General features: G+C 34.6%; 1 protein-coding gene and 1 long non-coding RNA gene across 5 annotated transcripts in view; both read right to left on the reverse strand.

Moving 5' to 3' along the window:
- Positions 1–22,101, reverse strand: part of hipk2 (homeodomain interacting protein kinase 2) — a 184,135-nt gene that overhangs the window by 75,422 nt on the left and 86,612 nt on the right.
- LOC141378727 (uncharacterized) overlaps positions 20,516–22,101 on the reverse strand; it is an 11,067-nt gene continuing 9,481 nt past the window's right edge. The window contains exon 3 of the long non-coding RNA XR_012393984.1: positions 20,516–22,101. This exon is cut by the window's right edge and continues 595 nt beyond it. This is a non-coding gene — a long non-coding RNA (uncharacterized lncRNA).

Raw genomic sequence — 22,101 nt, forward strand, 5'->3', positions numbered from 1 at the left:
TAGAGTGCAAATCTGCACGATCGAGCAGTTCTAGAAATGTGGTCAGAGAAGTTTAGTTGGTCATCAATCGTTACTCCAAGGCTTTTCACCATTTTGGATGCAGTAATGGTTGCCCCATCCATCTGGATTGAAAAGTTATGGTGTAGAGTCGGGTTGGCAGAAACTACAAGCATTTCCGTTTTTGCAAGGTTCAGCTGAAGATGATGATCTTTCATCCAGTGTGAAATATCCAACAGGCAGGCTGAGATACGAGCTGGAACCGAGGGATCATCAGGATGAAAAGAGAGGTATAGCTGGGTATCATCAGCATAGCAGTGGTAGGAGAATCCATGTCTCTGGATGACTGGTCCTAGAGATGATGTGTAGATGGAGAAGAGAAGTGGCCCAAGAACAGAGCCTTGAGGTACCCCAGTGTTTAGATGCTGTAGGTTGGACACCTCTCCCCTCCAAGACACCCTGAATGACCTGTCAGAGAGGTAAGATCTGAACCATTGTATAACAGTACCCGCAACGCCCAGTGACTCAAGCGTAGATAGCAGGATCTGGTGGTTGACAGTGTCAAAAGCAGCTGACAAGTCCAGCAAAATGAGGACTGATGATTTAGAGTCTGCTTTAGCCAGTCTGAGATCCTCCACGACCGAGAGCAGGGCAGTCTCAGTTGAGTGGCCTTTCTTAAAGCCGGATTGCTTGTTGTCCATGAGATTGTTTTGAGTAAGAAAGTCCAGGACTTGATTGAACACTACTTTCTCCAGAATCTTGGCCATGAATGGAAGCAGGGATACTGGTCTGTAGTTTTCAAGTAGCGTATGGTCCAGGTTGGGTTTCTTTAGCAGTGGGGTTACCCTAGCCTGCTTAAATGTAGTGGGGAATAAACCAGAGTCAAGAGATGTGTTAATTATGTGAGTCAGTGTTGGTATGACTGCAGGAGAGATGGCTTGCAAGAGATGAGAGGGAATGGGATCGAGTGGACAGGTGGTTGCATGGCTAGATAGCACAAGTTTGGACACCTCAGACTCAGAGAGCTGAGAAAAAGAGGTGAGTGTGTTAAACAGGGCTTAATCTGTGACTCCTCAACCATTTTGCCCGCGACACTTCCTCATCGCTCCTTATCTTCATTTGCGACACCCCAATATCACCCCCCTCCTCTCCAGGTCTTCACTTCCGGCAGTGACAATCCCTCTCCCCTGCTCTTTACTTTCGTCTGTCCGCAACATCCACCTCCAAAATTCATTTATTTTCTTGTCGGCTTAGTCCCTTTATTAATCAGGGGTCACCACAGCGAAATGAACCGCCAACTTATCCAGCACACGTTTTACGCAGCAGATGCCCTTCCAGCCCAACACTGGGAAACACCCACACACTCTTACACACATTCCCATACACTACAGCCAATTTAGCTTATTCAATTCTCCCATAGTGCATGTCTATGGATTGTGGGGGAAACCGGAGCACCCGGAGGAAACCCACGAAAACACAGGAAGAACATGCACACTCCACACTGAAACGCCAACTGACCCAGCCGGGGCTCGAATCAGCAACCTTCTTGTTGTGAGGCGATTGTGCTACCCACTAGGCCATGTCAACATGAAGAGAACATGCAAACTCCGCACAGAAATGGCAAGTGACCCAGCCGAGGCTCGAACAAGCGACCTTGTTGCTGTGAGGCGACAGCACTACCCACTGCGCCAACAACCTGCCAACAATGAGAAGAAAAAAAACAAACGTATTTTTTCAAATAATCAAATAACATTAAATTAAAAATGTGAGATGAAATTACGTCATTTATTGTAAATGCAAAAATACAGTTTTATGTTGCACATGTATATAATTTTGAAAATAGCCAAAAAATAAATGACATAATATGGGTCAAAATTAGATATATTTTATTCTTTTAAGCCAAAATTGTATTAGAATATTAGTTAAAGATGAAGTTCCATTAAGATATTTAGTAAATGTCCTACTGCAAATATATCAAAACTTACTGGTTAGTAATATGCATTGCTAAAATTTTAGTAAATGTAATAGACATTTTCTCAGTATTTAGATGTTTTAAACCCTCAGATTCCAAATTTTTCAAATAGTTGCATGAATATTGAAGCTATATGACAAATAATGTCTGATCCTAAAGTTTACATAAATGGAATAAAAAATAAATAGATTTATTTAACTTTTAGAATATGTATGAACCTCTAATTGACACTTCAGCTTTGTTTTTTTAGTCACACATTAAAATAAATAATTTTAAACATAAACATCCCAGCAAAATCCCATTTTAAGGAAATATACTGAACATATTATGTGATATTTTACAATATTTTTGGAAAATAAAATATATATACAGAATTTAATCTCAATGCTACGAACCCTATCTTATACCCCCGGTTTCCTCTCATATAAACACACAGTCAGTGAGATGACAGTACTGTATGTGCTCGAGAGAACAACAGATGACTTTGGTATTTCCAGCTGTTCCAGGAACAAGGGTGTGATGATGTCTCATCTAAACACGGCAAAAAAACAGTCCAGCCAGGTCAGGACAACACCCCAAACCCAAACACACACACAAATCTTCAGAGACACGACAAAACAAGACAAACCTAATAACAGTGAGCAATCCTCAGAGATTCACCTCTGACACCAGATTCAGCAGAACTGAGAGAAGATCAGCAGCAGGAGTTCACATCTGAGTCTTCTGGGCTTCATTCAATCTTGAGTTTAAAAAGAGCTACAGTAGATGAAGGACAACAGAAGTGAACGAGTTCATAACAAACTTTTTCTTAATAAGAAATACTGTGAAACAATTCAATTTTGACAATATAAATAAACAATGAAAACGTCAGATAAAATATAAATATAAAAAACAATTAAATAAAAATACAATAATAAATATAAAAAATAAAAGATTTGTTTTTGCACTTTGCACTATATTTAAAACAAGCATATTCCAGAAAATATAGAAACAGTTGTATTATACATAACTAAAAATTATAAATAATATATTATAAAATAATATAAATACAAAAAGGGGCGGCGCAGTGGGTAGCCCTGTTGCCTCACAGCAAGATGGTCGCTAGTTCAAGCCTCGGCTGGGTAAGTTAGAATTTCTGTGTGGAGTTTGCATGTTCTCCATGTGTTGGCGTGGGTTTCCAAAGTCCAAAGACATGCGGTGTAGGTGAATTGGATGAGCTTAATTCTCTATAGTGTATGTGTGTGAATGAGAGTGTATGGGTGTTTCCCAGTGATGGGTTGCAGCTAGAAGTGCATCTGCTGCATAAAACATATGCTGGATAAGTTGGTGGTTCATTCCACTGTGGCAACCCCTGATTAATAAAGGAACTAAGCCGATAATAAAACGAATGAAGGAATGAATACAAATAATAAAAAAATAATTGTAATATTTAATATGAAAGTATTGATGTACTTTATCGTTTAAATAATTCTATAATAAAAATATGAAATATGAAAAATGCGAGAAATAGAAAAATGAAAAATTTAAAATGCGAAATTACAATGGAAAGTAAATCAGAACAAATACTAGTAACATACAAACACAAAAATAAAATATATTAAAATACTCAATATGAAATATCTTAAATTAAAAAAAAATATTTAAGTGAAAAATACAAAAACATGCCATGGAAAATATCCTACAAATAATATCACAAATTACAAGTATTAATATTAGATTTAAAAAAAAGGTGTAGGGGTTGTTCACATAGGTAGATAGCTAGGTAGAAAAAATGTAATAATACACTTATTTGAAAATGAAATATTCTAATTATATTATACAACAAAATTATTTATTCCCAGACATGGGTTGCGGCTGGAAGAGCATCCGCTGCATAAAAAAATGTGCTGGATAAGTTGGCGGTTCATTCCGCTGTGGCGACCCCGAATTAATAAAGGGACTAAGCCAACAAGAAACTGAATAAATGAATGAACAAATTATATAAATAAATAAAATCTATATTAAATCTATTTAATTCCAAATAATATTTGTATTATATATTAATATAATAAAAATAGTACTGCAATATTTTCTATCTCAAATTTGTATATTATTTTATATTATTTAGATGTATATTATTTATTATTTATTATTTATATGTATATTTTTTATTTCTTATTGTTTTTTTATTTAATTATTGTTATTGTTATTGTTTTATTATTTTTTATTGTTTATTTATATTTCAAAATTGAATTGTTAATCCTTTCATTTTACAGTTTTATCGTAATAAAATCTCAAATAATAACATATAATAAAAACAAAATACATATTTAACTAATACAAAACTTGCAACATAAAAAATAAAAGATGTTATCCTTAAAAAGACTTTTTCTGTCTTGTTAAAAATACATTTTCTGACATATTGAAAGAAAAGCAGGTAGACTGAGTTACTAATATAAACACTTGAGCTTCGCGTCCCGCCCTCAGATTCATCCGACTGCTCTTTTAAAGCGGACATTGATCTGCTGTGCTGCGAGTCATAAGGTGAGCTATTTTTAACCCCACGCAGAGTCTTAAAAACGTGCAGCACATGGCATGAGACAAAGCAGACCCATCTGCCGCGTGCACAATGACCAGCACATGAAACAAAATAATGATGTGAACGACCCTTTTCACTCTTATATAATGACATAAGCCAACACTCATGAAAGAAGGAGAGAGACAGAGAGAGATCACAGTACAGATAAATCAATCGACGTGACACACATTGAGCTGCTTTTTTAAATTCAGCTAAGCTCTGTTTTGGAGTATCACACAAATTGCATTGCAATGGACAATTTTCTCAAGACGGTGATAATTTAACAGTCATCAGCTTCTTAAATCCTCAGAAGTTATTCATTTAATATATTTGTAAAAAAACAACAACAATGTACATTTATAAAGCAATACATTGTATTATATCACTTTAACGCTAATGTGATGTTTTTAATACAGCGTCTATGGATGGGAGAGTAAGACCCTAACCCCACGAACACGGGGATTTTCAAAACCATACTTTTTTTTAATGCAGTTTCGCTGTTTTTCCACATGAAAACGCAGTATTGGCTGATTAAAACTGAAACTTCTGAAAGTGAAGTGACTGAAACTTTCTACATTGTGGTTGTGTGGACACTACTGTATAACCAATTCGTTTTACAGTAGTTTAACTGTATAACTGTTTTCTCATGGCTGTTTTCTCCTATTTGATTGGCTGGGTTCACACCGAATGCAGATAAAATTTTGCTCAATCGTGGGAAATGTATTGCGTACCCCAAATTGTTCGACGATGTGACACTAATCCTCCACTGCTCTCACGTTTGCATGTATGCAGTTTACTAGTGAAATATACTTGATTTTGGGCGAAGCAGTGGCGCAGTAGGTAGTGCTGTCGCCTCACAGCAAGAAGGTCGCTGGGTCGCTGGTTCGAGCCTCGGCTCAGTTGTCGTTTCTGTGTGGAGTTTGCATGTTCTCCCTGCGTTCGCATGGGTTTCCTCCAGGTGCTCTGGTTTCCCCCAGTCCAAAGACATGCAGTACAGGTGAATTGGGTTGGCTAAATTGTCCGAAGTGTATGAGTGTGTGTGTGAATGTGTGTGTGGATGTATGCCAGAGATGGCTTGCAGCTGGAAGGGCATCCGTTGCGTAAAAACTTTCTGGATAAGTTGGCGACTCCGGATTAATAAAGGGACTTAGCTGAAAATTAAATTAATGAATGAATGAATAAATATTCTTGATTTTCAGTTGGTGTGAGCTCAGCATAAAAGTGTCATTATTGCCATCTGTTGGTTCGTCGTGCGCTTAACAGGCATCACAGTGAGGTTTTGAATTTTTGAAGTGGACGGAGATTAAAAAAAAAAAATGAAAGTGCATGGGGAAAACCAACACAATCTCACGACAATTCGTAACTTTTTGATTTACATTTTTGATTCGTATGAACTCCTACATTCTCATACACTTTAGCAAGATTTGCTCATCCCCCAGTGACGGTTGGGTTTAAGGGTGTGGTTTGGTGTGGTGGTTTCCAGACCTTTTTAAAATCATACATTTTCATACGACTGAACTCACTTGTACAAATTTGCCACTAAACTGACAAAACATTTCCTTGTGAGATCAGGCTGGACAAACTTCATAAAAATCCCCATGTGCAGTCGCAATCAGAATTATTAAACCCCCTTTAAATTTCTTTTTTAAATATTTCCCAAATGATGTTTAACAGAGCAAGGAAATGTTTACAGTATGTCTTATAATATTTTTTTCTTCTGGAGAAAGTCTTGTTTGTTTTATTTTAGCTAGAATAAAAGCAGTTTTTAATTTTTAAAGCCATTTTAAGGTCAAAATTATTAGCCCCTTTAAGCTATATGTTTTTTTGCGATAGTCTACAGAACAAACCATCGTTATACAATAACTTGCCTACCCTAACCTGCCTAGTTACCCTAATTACCCTAGTTAAGCCTTTAAATGTCACTTTAAGTTGTATAGAAGTGTCTTGAAAAATACCTAGTCAAATATTATTTACTGTCATCATGGCAAAGATAAAATAAATCAGTTATTAGAGATGAGTTATTAAAACTATTATGTTTAGAAATGTCTTTTAAAAAAACTAAAAAACAAAGAAGACTAAAAAGTAAATTCTAATATAATTTTTAAAAATTATAATAAAAAATAGTCATTATTTGCCATGAAAATTTGTGATATAATGTTTAACTTTTCCTAAATTAAAAAAAAAAAAAAAAAAAATATATATATATATATATATATATATATATATATATATATATATATTTATATATTGAATGTCTCTAAAAGGACCTGGTTGACTCATAATTGAGATAATTAAACTAATTAGCATCCCTACTGTCTATGCATTGATATTTATATGAATTTTAGGTTGTGTTCAGTTTTTTAGTTTTTAGACAAAGTCCTTTAAATACAGTATTATTGATGCAAATATTAATTAATTACCTTTTTTGAAGTAACTCACCTAACACTGACTGCAACCATATTATCTAAAGCAGTGTTTCTCAACCACGTTCCTGAAGGACCACCAACACTGCATGTTTTGGATGTCTCTTTTGTCTGTCACACCCATTACAGGTCTTTCAGTCTCTGCTAATGAGCTGATGATCTGAATCAGGTGTGTTTTGTCAAGGAGATATGGGAAATGTGCAGAGCTGGTGGTCCTCACTGAAAGTGGTTGAGAAACACAGTTCTTTTAGCTACACTTTAAATATATATATATATATATATATATATATATATATATATATATATATATATATATATATATATATATATATATATATATATATATATATATATATATATATATATATATATATATATATATATATATATATATATATATATATATATAGATCCCTTAACCTTAATTAACATTTCCTTATTTTGTGATTCACATATGTTTTTCCATTAATTTACAGTTAGGAATGACATTACAGGAGCTTGATCTCTATTCTGTTGACTTTTGACATTTAAAATTCAACTCCATTATAACAAAGTGACTTTTAACATTCGAGTAGTTTAAAACAATAAGTAAATCTGCAAATTTACAGATAATAAAAGTGAAAGTTATAGTGAAAACTCATAAATTGAAATACATCAATTGAAAGACACTTTTGGGTGTAAAAAGGTGGGGAAAAAAAAACCTGAAGATGAGGGTGTTGCTGGCAGAGAGAGCAGAAATGAGCTTCTCTGCCTCTCATATATAGCTCAGGACAGAGCGGATGATGGCAAAAAACACAGCTGCATTTCCTCTCTGCCCGCATAGTTTACTCTGTGATCTGTGCCCAGCTGCCAGCTTTAGACATGGACTATAAGAATACAAACAGTGACGGATCGGCCTGAGTTTTCTCTCACGCCGTGTGAAGTTACGATTATCAAATTACCCCTATTACCGAAAGCCTCCGTCATAAAAGCCAATAGAAGAGACGAAGGCCACACATGTTGACCCGCTGCCTCGCTCTTCCATAAATCACGTCATGCTGTATGTGTGCTGAGAAAATGATATTGCCCAGGAGTTTAGTTTTACTGTGGGGCAAGAGTGTGTTCAAGTCAACGCTTTACATTTTATATGACATTTATGTTCTTGGCAGATGGTTTTCTATTAAAGCAACTTGTTATGTGTCCTTGAGGAAGATTGTGCCAATACTGTGTCTGTGACAGTTGCTCGGAGGAGATATTTGTTTTCATGATTTGTGTTTATCATCAGGATTGCCCATATATTAATTGCTTTTTTTATTTAGAGTGTGAACAGCTCGCAAAAACACTTATAGGTGAATTTCTCTGAATTTACATGAATATTATTGAATATTAATATAATAAAATATAATATATTAATTATATAGAGGGCGTCCTCTATATAATTTAATATAACATAAGAAAAATAAATATAAGAGAACAATATAAGAAAATAATGTTATATAAAACATTAATGTTTTTATTGTTCAAATATTTCACAAAATTTTGGCTTTACATTTTTATAATATAATATAATATAATATAATATAATATAATATAATATAATATAATATAATATAATGCAATACAATACAATATAATATAATATAATACAAAATAATATAATAAAATGTAATATAAGTTATTATAATTTAAAATAATGCAAATATATATGATATAATCCAACTTTTTAATAAAAACAATATAAAATATAAAATGAATGTAAAATAATAAAAAATATAATACTGTGTAAAAGAAATTGAACAAATAATAAAATAATATAATATAAAACATTTATAATATAATAAAAATAATTAAATAGAAATATATATATATATATATATATATATATATATATATATATATATATATATATATATATATATATATATATATATATATATATATATATATATATATATATGGTATAAAAAATAAAAAATGGTATAAAATGAAATAAAATGAAAATGAAATAAAAAATGAATATAGTTTGATAAAACTTTAATATAATAAAAAATAAATTAATATAATATAATAAAAATTATGTAATAAAAGTATGTACTTAATATATATAATATATTTATTATAATATAATAAAAATAAATATAAAAAGTATATAAGAAAATAATAATAAAAATATGTATTTTTTATTGGTAAAATATTTTACTAAATTACAGCTTTACATTTTTAAAAATAACTTATTACAATTTAATCTTATTTACTATAACTTTTTTCAGTTATAGTGGGGTCAGAATTCTGATTCAAATTACATTTATGACAGATGTTATCTTTTTACTCGATGTTATTTTCTGAAATATTTTTGCAATAAAAAATGTTCAATAAAAGCATATTTGATTGTAATTTTTTATTATTATAATTTATGGTGGTTATAATTTTGTTATTTATTTTATTTTTTAAATGCAGTATTGGTGATTTCATAACAAAAAACTATGTAACCTTACAATAGCAGAGAGTTTGTATCTCTTTCATTTTATCCACTCATTTTGAATAATAAAGCTAAGATCGCAGGGCGTCCTAAATTGTCCATAGTGTATGTGTGTGACTGAGTGTGTATGAATGTTTCCCAGTGATGGGTTGCAGCTGGAAGGGTATCCGCTGCGTAAAACATATTCTGCATAAGTTGGCAGTTCATTCCGCTGTGGCGACCCCAGATTAATAAAGGGACTAAGCCAAAAAGAAGAAAGCTAAGATTGCTACAGTTCTTGAGATTTAAACAATGTATCTGGTGTGATTCATAAAACAGGCAGGTCAATAGGCAGCAACCTCATTTTATTTACTCTCCCTAGCCAATTTGTCACATTTGCTGCTTGGGGATAGTTAATTTTGGCCCCTGACTGTACAAATCGAGTGCAGACGCAAGATTAAAGCAGAAACTATCATAAAAACAGAGACGCACAGTATCGGCTCTCCTCGACGCTTGCTTCTTTTTAATTGGACAGCACAGCCATTCTAATCATAGGTGCTATTATTTACACAGCTATCAATCTGAGCTCGGGCTGACTCCCTCTGCTGCTTATAATGACTCAGATTGATTGCTCGCTGTGACATAGGATGAAATAACATCCAGCGAACGCGTCCCCCATTCCTTACACCTCTATGACCCTCCTCAAACACATCCATGCCGTCTCTCTTTTTCAACACACTCGTTATACATACTTGAAGCTCTAAAGGCTTTCTGTTGAAATGGACGAAAATTATAGCTCTAAACTCCAAACCTATTGCTTATTTCTTCCGTTGAACACAAAAGGAGATGTTTAGCTGAGTGTTCATGCTGCTCTTTTTAAAGTGAATGTGAATGGAAAAAAAGAAAAGGAAAAAGAGTTAATAAATAATCTTCTCTAGGGCAGATTATATAAATAGTGATTATATAACAGATTATCACTGTTTATATAGTAAACAAAACGGATTAAAGAATAAACATTTTCTTTGAGGTAAATTTTGAAATGCTATAAGTTTATTTTATGTAATGTTCAATTAAATAACAACAAAAAAAGAGAGAAAGAAAAAAAGAAAAGTAGGAAGGAAGAAAAACGCCCATGACGTTTCTCGTTGTTGAATCTCTGAATTCCAAACCAAGTTTTCCTTCTTTCACAAAAGAGATATTTTGATGAGTGTTCATGCTGCTCTATCACCATACAGTGAAAGAAAATAAAAATACTTTTTAAGAAAGATTTTTTTGATGTAAGTTTAATATAGATATTTACTTCAACAACAAAGAGAAAGAAAGAAAGAAAGAAAGAAAGAAAGAAAGAAAGAAAGAAAGAAAGAAAGAAAGAAAGAAAGAAAGAAAGAAAGAAAGAAAGAAAGTTTTTTTTGATGTTTTGGTAAACTTTAAATGTCAGCAACAGAAATAAACTTCAAACTAAAGATTGTCTTTCTTTCATGAAATACAAAAGCAGATACTTTGCTGAATGTTTGTGCTGCTCTATGTCATACAGTGAGAGTGAATGGTAAAAATGGGTTTTTGAGGTAAAAAAGTAATATTTGCAAACTATTTGTATCAGGCTATGTGCATACCATATTAAAATCCGCATCACACACTGTGTATGCAAAGCAATTCTGAGTAAACCTCTTTACGTAAAATGTGTATTATGACAATCTGGTTTAGAAGAATCAAATTTGACAAAATTATTTAAAATAAACAGGATTACATAGATAATAGCATACATTTTAGCTAAGCAAAAATTAATATGAGTTGTATATTACAGCATTGCTGAGGAAAGTTAAGGCTATATGCGATGATGCAATGCACCCTTTAAACCCTTTAGATTGTTTCTATCTGGACGCTGCTATAGGACAGTAAAGGCAACTGAAGCAATCTATAAACAAACCTTTGTGAAGTGGAACTTTGATACTTAAGGAGAGGTGAAGGACTTAAGTATTACATATTTTGAGACTGTGTTATGTTAGTTTTGTTTATTGTGTGTAAAGCGAGACAAGGACCAATTTAAGTAAAGTAAAGAAGTAAAGTAAAGTAAAGTAAAAGTAAAAAAGTAAAGTAAAGAAGTAAAGTAAATTAAAGTAAAAAAGTAAAGTAAAGTAAAGAAGTAAAGTAAAGTAAAGATGTAAAGTAAAGTATTTTGATCGTCAACAAACAGTTTAATCACACTAAAGGAGCAATGTTAAGGAAGCCAAATACTGTACTGGAATGTCTGACATTTGCCTATGTTTATGCCAGAAGACAATCGTCTGTAAAGTATAGACATCTGATGTCTGTATATGTGCAGTTAAGGTCAGAATTATGAGCTGTGTGGTTTTTTCGTGTGAATTCTTATTTTATTTTTTATTTTTTTTACAGTAATAAAAGCCCCCTTAAGAAATTATTATTTTACAGAACAAACCATTGTTGACAAACAACTTGCCTAATTAACCTAACTTGCCTACACTGTAAAAAAGTTGACTCAGCTTAAAATAAGGGCAAAAAACTTCAGGACACTTTTGAGTTTACTCAACTTAAATCGAGTCAAGTGCAGTAATTGGGTTGAAAGTTGAGTCAACTAAAAATGTCCTGAAGTTTGTTGCCTTAAAATTTATATTGAGTCAACTTTTTTTTACAATGTACCTAATTAACCTTGTTATGCTTTTAAAATATACATTAAGCTGAATACTAGTATCTTTAAAAATGACTAGAAAAATATTAGGTATTGTCATGATTGTGATAACAAAATAAATTATTAATTGAAAAATTTGATATTAAAACTTTTGTTTAAAACTGTTGAAAAAACGAAATCCTATCTACGTTAAATAACACTTGGGAATTAAAAAAAAAGATTTAAATGTTACAGGAGGGCTGATATTTCTGACTTCAACTGTATATCACAAAAAAACATTTGAGTTTGAATATCCATAAAAACAAGAGTATACTTTGGGCTTTTTTTTTGTCAGTTTAGACCTTGTTTTTTTTCTCCTCACATCTTCTCTTTCTTGTCTCCTCTTGTCCTTCAGAATCTACAAGCGCCCTTGAAACAAAAACACAGGTGGTAAAAGTTTTTCAAGCCTCTGTTGACTGTAAATTTCCATCGCACCGCCAGAGGTATGCAGTATATAGCGTAGCATGTTGGCTAACATTGGTCCATTACACACTGCCTGCATGAACTGAGAGACATAAAACACTCTAAGAATGTGTGTTTGTGCGTTAGGTGGGAGTTTCAGTCTGCCAGCTCAAACACACACACACACACACACACACACACACACACACACACACACACACACACACACACACACACACACACACACACACACACACACACACACACACACACACACACACACACACACACACACACACACACACACACACACACACACACACACGCGCGCAACTCACGTAGCCAAATGCCTTTGCCTGAATGCTTGTTATGTCATCTATAAGAGACGTTTGAGGGGAAAAAAACATGTTTATATTCCAGATCTTGTCAGGGCAGGTAAGAAGTGAAACATCTGTGGCAATTCATTCATCTAAATTAAAGATGTCAAAACATATGAAGAATTCAGAGATAGCAAATGTGTTTTAAGAAATGTAATTTAAGAATTAAGCACTCGGTTGACCACTAAACTGACATATGTCATGCTCTGAATCTATACCGACGCTTGCCCTAATTTGAATAAAGTTTAAATTATGTAAAGTTCCACATTTAAAAATTTTGCTAATAGATTTGAATCCAGTGTTCATATATATTTATATTCCTGCACCCCTAAAAGAAGTTCCTCCCCCCTGAACACACAGATGCCAGTTTCAATTAGTCTTACAAAGCGTTTCTTGCACGGCTAGTGGGGGAGATGGGGAACTCATTACAGAATTCCTTTCCTCACACTTTGAAATATAGATCGGAAGCTCAGCTCCATCATTCCAGCGGTGTACGAGAGAGAGAGAGAGAGAGAGAGAGAGAGAGAGAGAGAGAGAGAGAGAGAGAGAGAGAGAGAGAGAGAGAGAGAGAGAGAGAGAAAAAAAAGAGAGAAAAACACGAGGAAGGGGAGATAAAGCTCTAAAATGAAAGAAAACATGAGAGGTTGTTAGTTTAAATGTAGCTCTTTAATCATGTTTAATATTACAACTCCATATTTAAACAAGCAATAGAAGTTGTTTTAAGGTTTGTTTAATTTTTTTACAATAAACAAACATTAAGAAAGAAAGAAACAAAAAGAATAAATAGAAACAGAAAAATACAGACAGAAAGACAGACAGAAAATAAACAAATAATAAAAAGTAAGAAAATATATGGGTGACGTGGTAGTGCAGTTGGTAGTGCTGTCGCCTCACACCAAGAAGGTCGCTGGTTTGAGCCTCGGCTGGGTCAGTTGGCATTTATGTGTGGAGTTTGCATGTTCTCCCCGTGTTCACGTTGGTTTACTCCGGGTGCTCCGGTTTTCCCCACAAGTCCAAGGACAAGCGGTACAGATGAATTGGGTAAGCTAAAATTGGGCATAATGTATGTGTGTGAATGAGTAATTTGGATGTTTCCCAGTGATGGATTGCAGCTGGAAGGCCATCAGCTGCGTAAAAAAACATATGCTGGATAAGCTGGCGGTTTAAAAAAATTAATAAAGGGACTAAGCCGAAAAAGAAAATGAATGAAGAAAATAAATATAGAAAGAGACTGACAAAAAACAAAAAAGAAAGAAAAAGACAAGACAGACAGAAAGAAAGAAAAAATAATGAAATATTTATAGAAAGACAGAAATAAGAATGAAAAGGGGAAAAGGAATAAAATATGAATGAAAGAAAAAGAATGAAAAGGAAACAGACAAGAAAAAGTAATGAAAAGAAAAAATAATGAAAAGAAAAAATAATTAAAAGAAAATAAGAAATATATAGAAAGAAACAGACAGACAGAAAAGAAAGAAAGAGCGAAAAAAGAAAGAAAAATAACAAAAAGGAATGAAGAAAAATTAAGAAAGAAAGAATGAATGAATGAATGAAAAGGAAGAACAAAAAATAAATAAATAGAAAGACAGAAAGGGACAGACAGAAAGAACAACAATGAAAAGAAAAAAAATACATTTAGAAAGACAGAAAAGGAAAAATGAAAAGGGAAAAAGATAAAAAAGAATGAAAGAAAGAGAAAGAATGGAAAGAAAGAATCAAATAGAAAGACAATGAAAAAACAGACAAAAAAAGAAGGAAAAAAGGTAGAAAGAAAGAAAGAAAGAAAGAAAGAAAGAAAGAAAGAAAGAAAGAAAGAAAGAAAGAAAGAAAGTTTTGATTAGTTATTAAAATAATCCTCTTTTTCTTGATGTGTTTTTTCAGCAATGCAGTTCTGGCCTAAATCTTTCCACACCTTCCTCACTAAATTAAAAGGGATGTATGTGAGTTTTTACACACCTACACTTCCTCTCCCTCAGGACCATCCGGCACAAACACACCTGTTAGAAGCCACACACACCTGTTAGACATCCACACACACAAACACACACACACACCCATATGCACTGCAAAAACCTCCTAAAGCAGCACTGGCACATCTACAGCAAAATGAAGATGTGTTTCAACCGTTACTGCTGCATTCTGGAGCTGCTCTGACGGATCGTAATTGATAATTGCTTCTAAATGCCATCTCAGTTCTGCACGGGTAAAAATAATAACACTTAACAATAATAATAAAGCTATAATTAAATGCTGAGGTAAAAGTTACATCTTTATTAAAGGGATAGTTCACCCAAAAATGAGAATTTGCTCACTTTTTACTGGCGTAAAATGATGTCAAACATTTCTGAGTTTCTTTTTTCTGCTAAACAAAAAAGAAGATATTTTGGAGAATGTTAGAAACAGGTATTGACTTCAATAGTGGAAAAAAAACTAATACAATGGATGCCAATGGTTGCTGGTTTTCCAACATTTTTTTGACAAATGGAGGGTGCATTTTTGGTGAACTGTGCCTTTAAATATTAGTGTTTGTATTTGCATATAGATGATTTAAATGTAGTCATGTAATTGGCCCATGAACATTTCCTGTTTGTTATCAAACTCTTTCATAACTCTAACAAGAGACAATTCAATCATAGCTTGCACTCAAAAAATATGTTTGCTGCTTATTTAAACTACTTATTTAAAAATGAGCTAAAACGATACAATTCTTGAGTTTTTTTCGAACAACTAAATTGTTTTGTTCAATCAACTTAAAACTGTAAAAGTTAACTTAATCCATTTGCAATGGGATGACAAGAAACTTGGTGTAATCCAGCATTTTATACAGTGTGTTAAAACAGCTATCATAACATTATTTGTCGATATGTAACTCTTTTTGGATTATCTGAAGCAACAGAAATTAAAAATGTAAAACAGAAAATACGTTAGGACCATTGTTGTTGTTTACGTCCCTCAAAATGATCTGTATATTTAAAAGATTAAGGGCTCTATTTTAACGATCTAGGCGCAAAGTTTAAAGTGCACGGCGCAAAAGCACTAAGGGTGTGTCTGAATCCACTTTTGCTATTTTAAGAATGGAAAAATCCCAGAGATGGGTTGCAGCTGGAAGGGCATCCACTGCATAAAAACTTGCTGGATAAGCTGGCGGTTCATTCCGCTGTGGCCACCCTGGATTGATAAAGGGACTAAGCCGACAAGAAAATGAATGAATGATTCAGAATACAGTGTGTGCCCCGGCACATACCCTAACAGGGTTGTGCTCATTCTGTTAATGAGTCATGGGTGTGTTTTGAGCATAACGTGCAATAAACCAATCAGAGACTCATCTCCCATCCCCTTAAGAGTCAGTTGCATCGCACCATGGCGTATTTGCTATTTACATGCCAGACTTTGTAAGAGGAAAAACTGAACGCTTCACTAGAGAGAAAACAGTTAAACTGACCATCTGCAGCGCGAGGATAAAGAATGAGCCTCCTCCAATCAGCCTCTTCACTTACTCACGCACTCCAAAGACATCTCTTCTAAAGACATCTATTATCTACGTGTTTAATTTTGCTTGTTAAGCGCAAAGATTTGTTTCAAAACTATTTCTAAATTCAGTTCTAATTTTCAGCAAGCAAATAAATTAACAATAATAATGAGTTATATCCAAACACACGTCCTATTCCCTATATGGTCCAAAATCTGACAGGTGGACAAATCTAAACTAGTTTTTATTAAAAAAATATATAAATATTAGGGATGTAACGGTATTGTAAATACCGTCATACTGCAATATTAATTTTTTTCGATATTACCGTAGTCGCATGACTCGGTAAAACTATAGGTCTTCTGAGAAAATTTGCTCAGGCGAATGAAGCGAACGGGAGGTAGCTGAAACTACATTTCCCATCAGCCCAGGCGTGGCCATAATCCTTTGCGGTCTGTTGTCACTACAGATCCAGTAATGCGGAAATGGAGTGTGCTTCTAGTAGCGGGGATGAAAAAGAGCTGGAGATGATCGAAACCTAAAGCGGGTGTTGTCGCCGAGCGCGTACTGAATAGCGGTGTTGTCGCGCGCGTTCTGATCGGCTGTGTTGTCGCGCGCGTACTGTAAAGCAGAGAGGGGGGTTGAGCGCGCATACTCAAGAGCGTTGTTGTCGCGCGCCTACTGAAGGGCGGGACGGAGCGTGTGTCGCGTCGCTGGGGCACTTTTGATCATTTTGGAAGGGCACTTTCTATCCAAGACTAAAAAGGGCATGTGCACTGCACAGGTTGAGCCCTGTGTGTGCACGTGCCTGCAAGTTGGGGATTACGACTAATAATCAGTCATGGGGACTGCAGAAACACAGCACACTGTTCAGATTGATGCAGACATGAGACCTCTATCTTACTCATGGCTTGTCCTCTTAAGTGGGGGAAAGACAATGCACAACGTTACCCACTACTGTCAACCTGGGCCAAGTCATATCTCTCTGTCCCAGAAACCTCAGTCCCAAAGGAGAGGGGTTTTTTTTGTTGCAGGGGACATTGTAAATGCCCAGAGATACCAGCTTTTACCAGATTATAGTTATAAGATAATTTTCCTTAAAGCCCATCTCTATCTAAGTGAGTGAGTGATTAAATGTTGAATGTGATGAGTTTTCAACAATACTAAATTGAAACTTTATTTTTTTACATGGTTTAATATTTTTTTGTTATTAAAATTGAAGTTCCTGTTTCAAAGCTTACAGATAGATGGCTAATTTGTATGTCATTGACACTTTTGGCACTTTTTTGGAGTATTTTCATAAGTTTTGTTTTTCCTGTAAATGACTCAATAAATATCGTACTGTGACATTCATACCGAGGTATTACCGTACCGTGAAATTCTGATACCGTTACATCCCTAATAAATATGCATATAATAAAAAATACTGTTAATAATAATAACATTAAACAAAAGCATGTTGTCATGAATCAACTGAAAAAGCCCCCTGAGATGAAGAAGACATGGAGGTAGTGGTTTTTATATTTAAAATAGTATTTTTTGTAATATTTTACTTCTTTTTAAAATTATTTTAATATATTTTTAAATATTATAATTTTCATTTCAATTTCAATTTCAATATTTCAATTTTCATTCACAAAACAAGAAAATTAGGGTTGCACTGGTCTCAAAATCGCAGCACATCATGCTAAACACAAGTACAAGTAAATTTCCAACATTAATACATCATTCATTTTATTTGGAATAATTTAACGTCACTTTTGATCAATGTAATTGCTGATTGAAGCGTCCTGGTTAAAAATGTTCTATAAAATAAAAAAAAAGCCAGCAAACTGACCCCATTGGGTTTCTGAGCCCTGAGCTCTCGCAGCCCATGTGTTTATTGTAGTGGACAGAGTGGGTCACTTAGCAACTTGACAGCGGTTAATATCCGACCAGACCGTGACCAAGTGTGACCACGTGTACGTGTCTAATTACATGTGTGCACATCCGTCTATTTCGTGCCTAATAATCAAGCCGTTCAATTAGCGCCACCGTCTATGGAATCCTATTGCCGTGGTAACAGTGTAGGAGGGGGGCACCGCGGGCACAAAAAAGGGGCACTAAATCCTTCCCACAATGCTGTTCTAACATGTTAGCGACGGTTGCTAGGGCACTAGACGGTGAAATGCGTGTTTGGGCGGGGATTGGATCCTGGTTCTGATTTGTTCTATGTAAATGACATCAATCACAGGAAACACCGAGGCCTCTGCGTAAAGTTAATTGCGGTGGCAATAACAAAAGCCTGCCTTTGAGCAGGAGGCAAATTAAACATTAGTTTAGATTTTTTTTCTTCTTCTTCTTCCTTGGAACTGGTGGGATGTTCTAATTACAGAGAATGAACACATCAGCACTTTGCTGCATCGCACATTTTCGTTTAACAGCCAGAGCCTGGAAAACAACAATCTGGACGCTCCCGAGGCGCTCTGCTTATTGTGTGTGTGTGCAAGTGTGAAACCAGCATGAGAATCGAGCGGCCTTATTAGCATGTCGACCTCCGACCCAAAAGATGACCGTGACACCTCCATTAACATAACAGTCGCACCTGCAAGGCCATTTTCCCCCCCATTCGTGCTGTTATAAGTTGGATGTTTATTTTGTGCTGAAACTTTTACACTTCTCCTCTCATACAAGCTTGTGCTATTCTGGGTAATGATTGAAGCTCTGTATTGCTAGCAGTTCTCGTGTTATTGTTGTGTTAAAGACAAGCGCTTGTATTCCTCATCTGTAAGTCGATTAATGTATCTGCTAAATGTTAATGTAAATGTGTTCAGCTGGAATAAAACCAAAAGTGCAATATTGTTTAGTGCGGTTATTAAAGTGCAAAAGCTGTGCTTTACTTCTGTAACTCTATGCACCGTGTGTTACATACTGTAGTGCGTCATTTTGCAATGTTCAGTATTAATATCAAAATTACATGCAATAGGTGTCAGTATAGAGTTCAAGAATGTATACTGTATGTAACCAACCCCCACACACACACATGCACACAAAAACAACTGTAATGAGCTTTTAACCTGTAAAGACTGTTAAAAGTAGTTAGACTGGCCACAATATATAGATGATCCACTCATTAAATTCTTTCTTTGAGGAGTTGACATGAATGTGAGGATGACATTGCTCTTAGTGATCAGTTGAACACACAGACTCTGAGGTGACGTTGGCCCTGCCTTAACTTTGAATCCCAAAAAAAACACAAGCTGAGTGACAGTTTGCGTGTCTAGAGTTTAGCGTCCACACCCTTCCACTCATTCATCAACATTAGGAGTGTACAATCAATGACAGGCAAATATTCTTGAGGATATTATATTTATTTACTTGACCCTTAAAGCATTCGAACAACGTGTCAAGTATTTTAAAAAAGGCAATGCATCATTAGAAGCTGAAATGTCATGAGATTTGTATAGCTTATTATCCTAGTTGAAGTAGCTAACGCAACATGAGTACTTTGTGGTCATAAAGTGGTCAGCAATAATACTCAGGTAGGGTGTGATGTTTAGATGATAATAAGTTGATACAAAGAGTGCCAAGAATATCTCCACAAAAATGTATATACCACCAGCATGAACTGTTCTTACAAAGCAGGATGGATCCATGGCTTTCATGGTGTTTTTGTACATTTTGTCCAAAAAACTGAAAAAAAAATAAATTAATAAATTAATAAATAAAATAAATAAATAATTAAAGAAAGAAAGAAAGAAAGAAAGACAGAAAGAAAGAAAGAAAAATTCAAATTTTTTGGACTATTCTCTGTGTACAGTTAGAATGATTGAGTGTAAAAATCCCAGTAGATCAGCAGTTTATGAAGAACTCAGAACAGCCAGTTTGGAACCAACAACCTTACCAAGTTAAAAGTCACTTAAAGCATTCAGAATAAAGAAGACAGGTGATTTAAAGTGTCACTTCACCCAAAAACGCCTGTGAATTATGAATTACTCTCATTTCATTCCAATTCCCTGAGACCTTTGTTTCTCTTTAGAGAACAAATTCTAATACTTTGGATGAAATCCAAGAGCTCTCTCATCCCCCATAGACAGCAACTGGCCCTACACATTAAAAGTCTGAAGACAAAGTCATTTTTAAAGTTTTCTTGGTGCATAAAAGTGTTCTTGGAGCTTTGTATGATTACAACAACTGAAGTCCCATGGCATATTTTAACAATGTTTTTGGATAACTTTGAATATATCAAGACTGTTGTTGTATATGAAGAAAGAGAGAGCTCTTGGAGTCCATCTAAAATATCTTGAAGTATCTCGTAATTAATAACAGAATTGTAATTTTGTGTGAACTAACCCTTTAAATCACCCTTCTCCCTGGTGTTTGGTCTAAATCCAGAGTGCCCAAAGTCAGTCCTGGAGGGCTGTTGTCCTATAGATTTTAGCTCCAACTTGCCTCAACACACCAGCATGTATGTTTCTAGAAAGCCTAGTAAGAGCTTGACCAGATGTGTCTGATTGGGGTTGGAACTAAACTTTGCAGGGCACCGGTGCTCTGACGATCTGTGCTACCTCCTCAGAATGTGCTACTGGTAGCTTAATCTGTCATGTTTCATCTACCAAAACAGGGTTAGCACATCTTGTCAACTTCAAATGTCTATCAGAATGAACTACCACATTAAATAAGGATGTAAAAACAGGGATAGCACATATTGTCAGCTTTAAATATCTATCGAAATTAACTACTACTCTATTAAACAATGTAGAAAAAGGTGTAGCAGCTTCAAATGCCTATCCGTGTAAACTAATGTCTTCATTTAATTTTATTTCATTACTTTTATATTTAATTAGTTTATTACAGTGGTGGTTCATTCCGATTGACATTTGAAGCTAACAAAATATGATACCCCAGTTTTTTTTAGATGAAATATGACAGATTGAGCAACCTGTAGCACATTCTGATGAGGTCGCACAGATCATCAGAACACAGGCCCTCTAGGACCAAGTTTGGGCACCCCTGGTCTAAATGAACTGACAGGGCTCAACAATAAGGACTGCCCGATGGCCCAGGGCCAGCTTGAGAGACGCTCGGGACAGTAAACAAGATCGTTACTGGCCCCATTGGGCCAGTGCTGCCCTGTCACTAAAGTTTAATTTGTCTGTAACAGTGTGACCATTTGTCAATTGTTTAAAATCGAGAAACAGTTTGTGCTTTTAAGCCTTTAAATGCTACCTTCTTTGTGATGTCGTAAACACCATATTGCTTTTTTAGTTCACCTCATCTGATTGGATGTTGTGAGCATGTTATTGTTGTCTGTAACTTGGTAACAACCAGTACAGCGAAGAGACAGCAACATGGCGGGAGCATCAAATTATGAGGCTAATGTCTTGGAAGCAGACATTTATGTGGGTACAACACGTTGAAAAAATGAAGTGGGATTTGCCACAGTTTGTCGTCAGTTTGGCAAAGCAGCCACCTTTTGTTAAATACTGCAATAAAAAACCTGCATATTTTCCATACTGCACGATTTGTTTCCATAATACCTAATTATTAATTAATACATTAAAATACATTAAACACATTAACTTCTAAATTCACAGACATATTAACTTTTTTTTTTTTTTTTTTTTGGTGGGACCACTGAAAATTTTTATCAGGGCAAGTAAAAATCTGAAGCACTGGCCAGTTGAAAAAAATCCTTAGCGTTGAACCCTGACTAAGCTGCTGCCGTGTGATTGGGTAAATAGATATTTACACTAACAAGCACTTCATACTAAAAACTAGTGGTATAGGTGAACCATTAGA

The sequence above is a fragment of the Danio rerio genome, chromosome 18 (assembly GCF_049306965.1).
Source record: "Danio rerio strain Tuebingen ecotype United States chromosome 18, GRCz12tu, whole genome shotgun sequence".
NCBI classification, from domain to species: domain Eukaryota; kingdom Metazoa; phylum Chordata; class Actinopteri; order Cypriniformes; family Danionidae; genus Danio; species Danio rerio.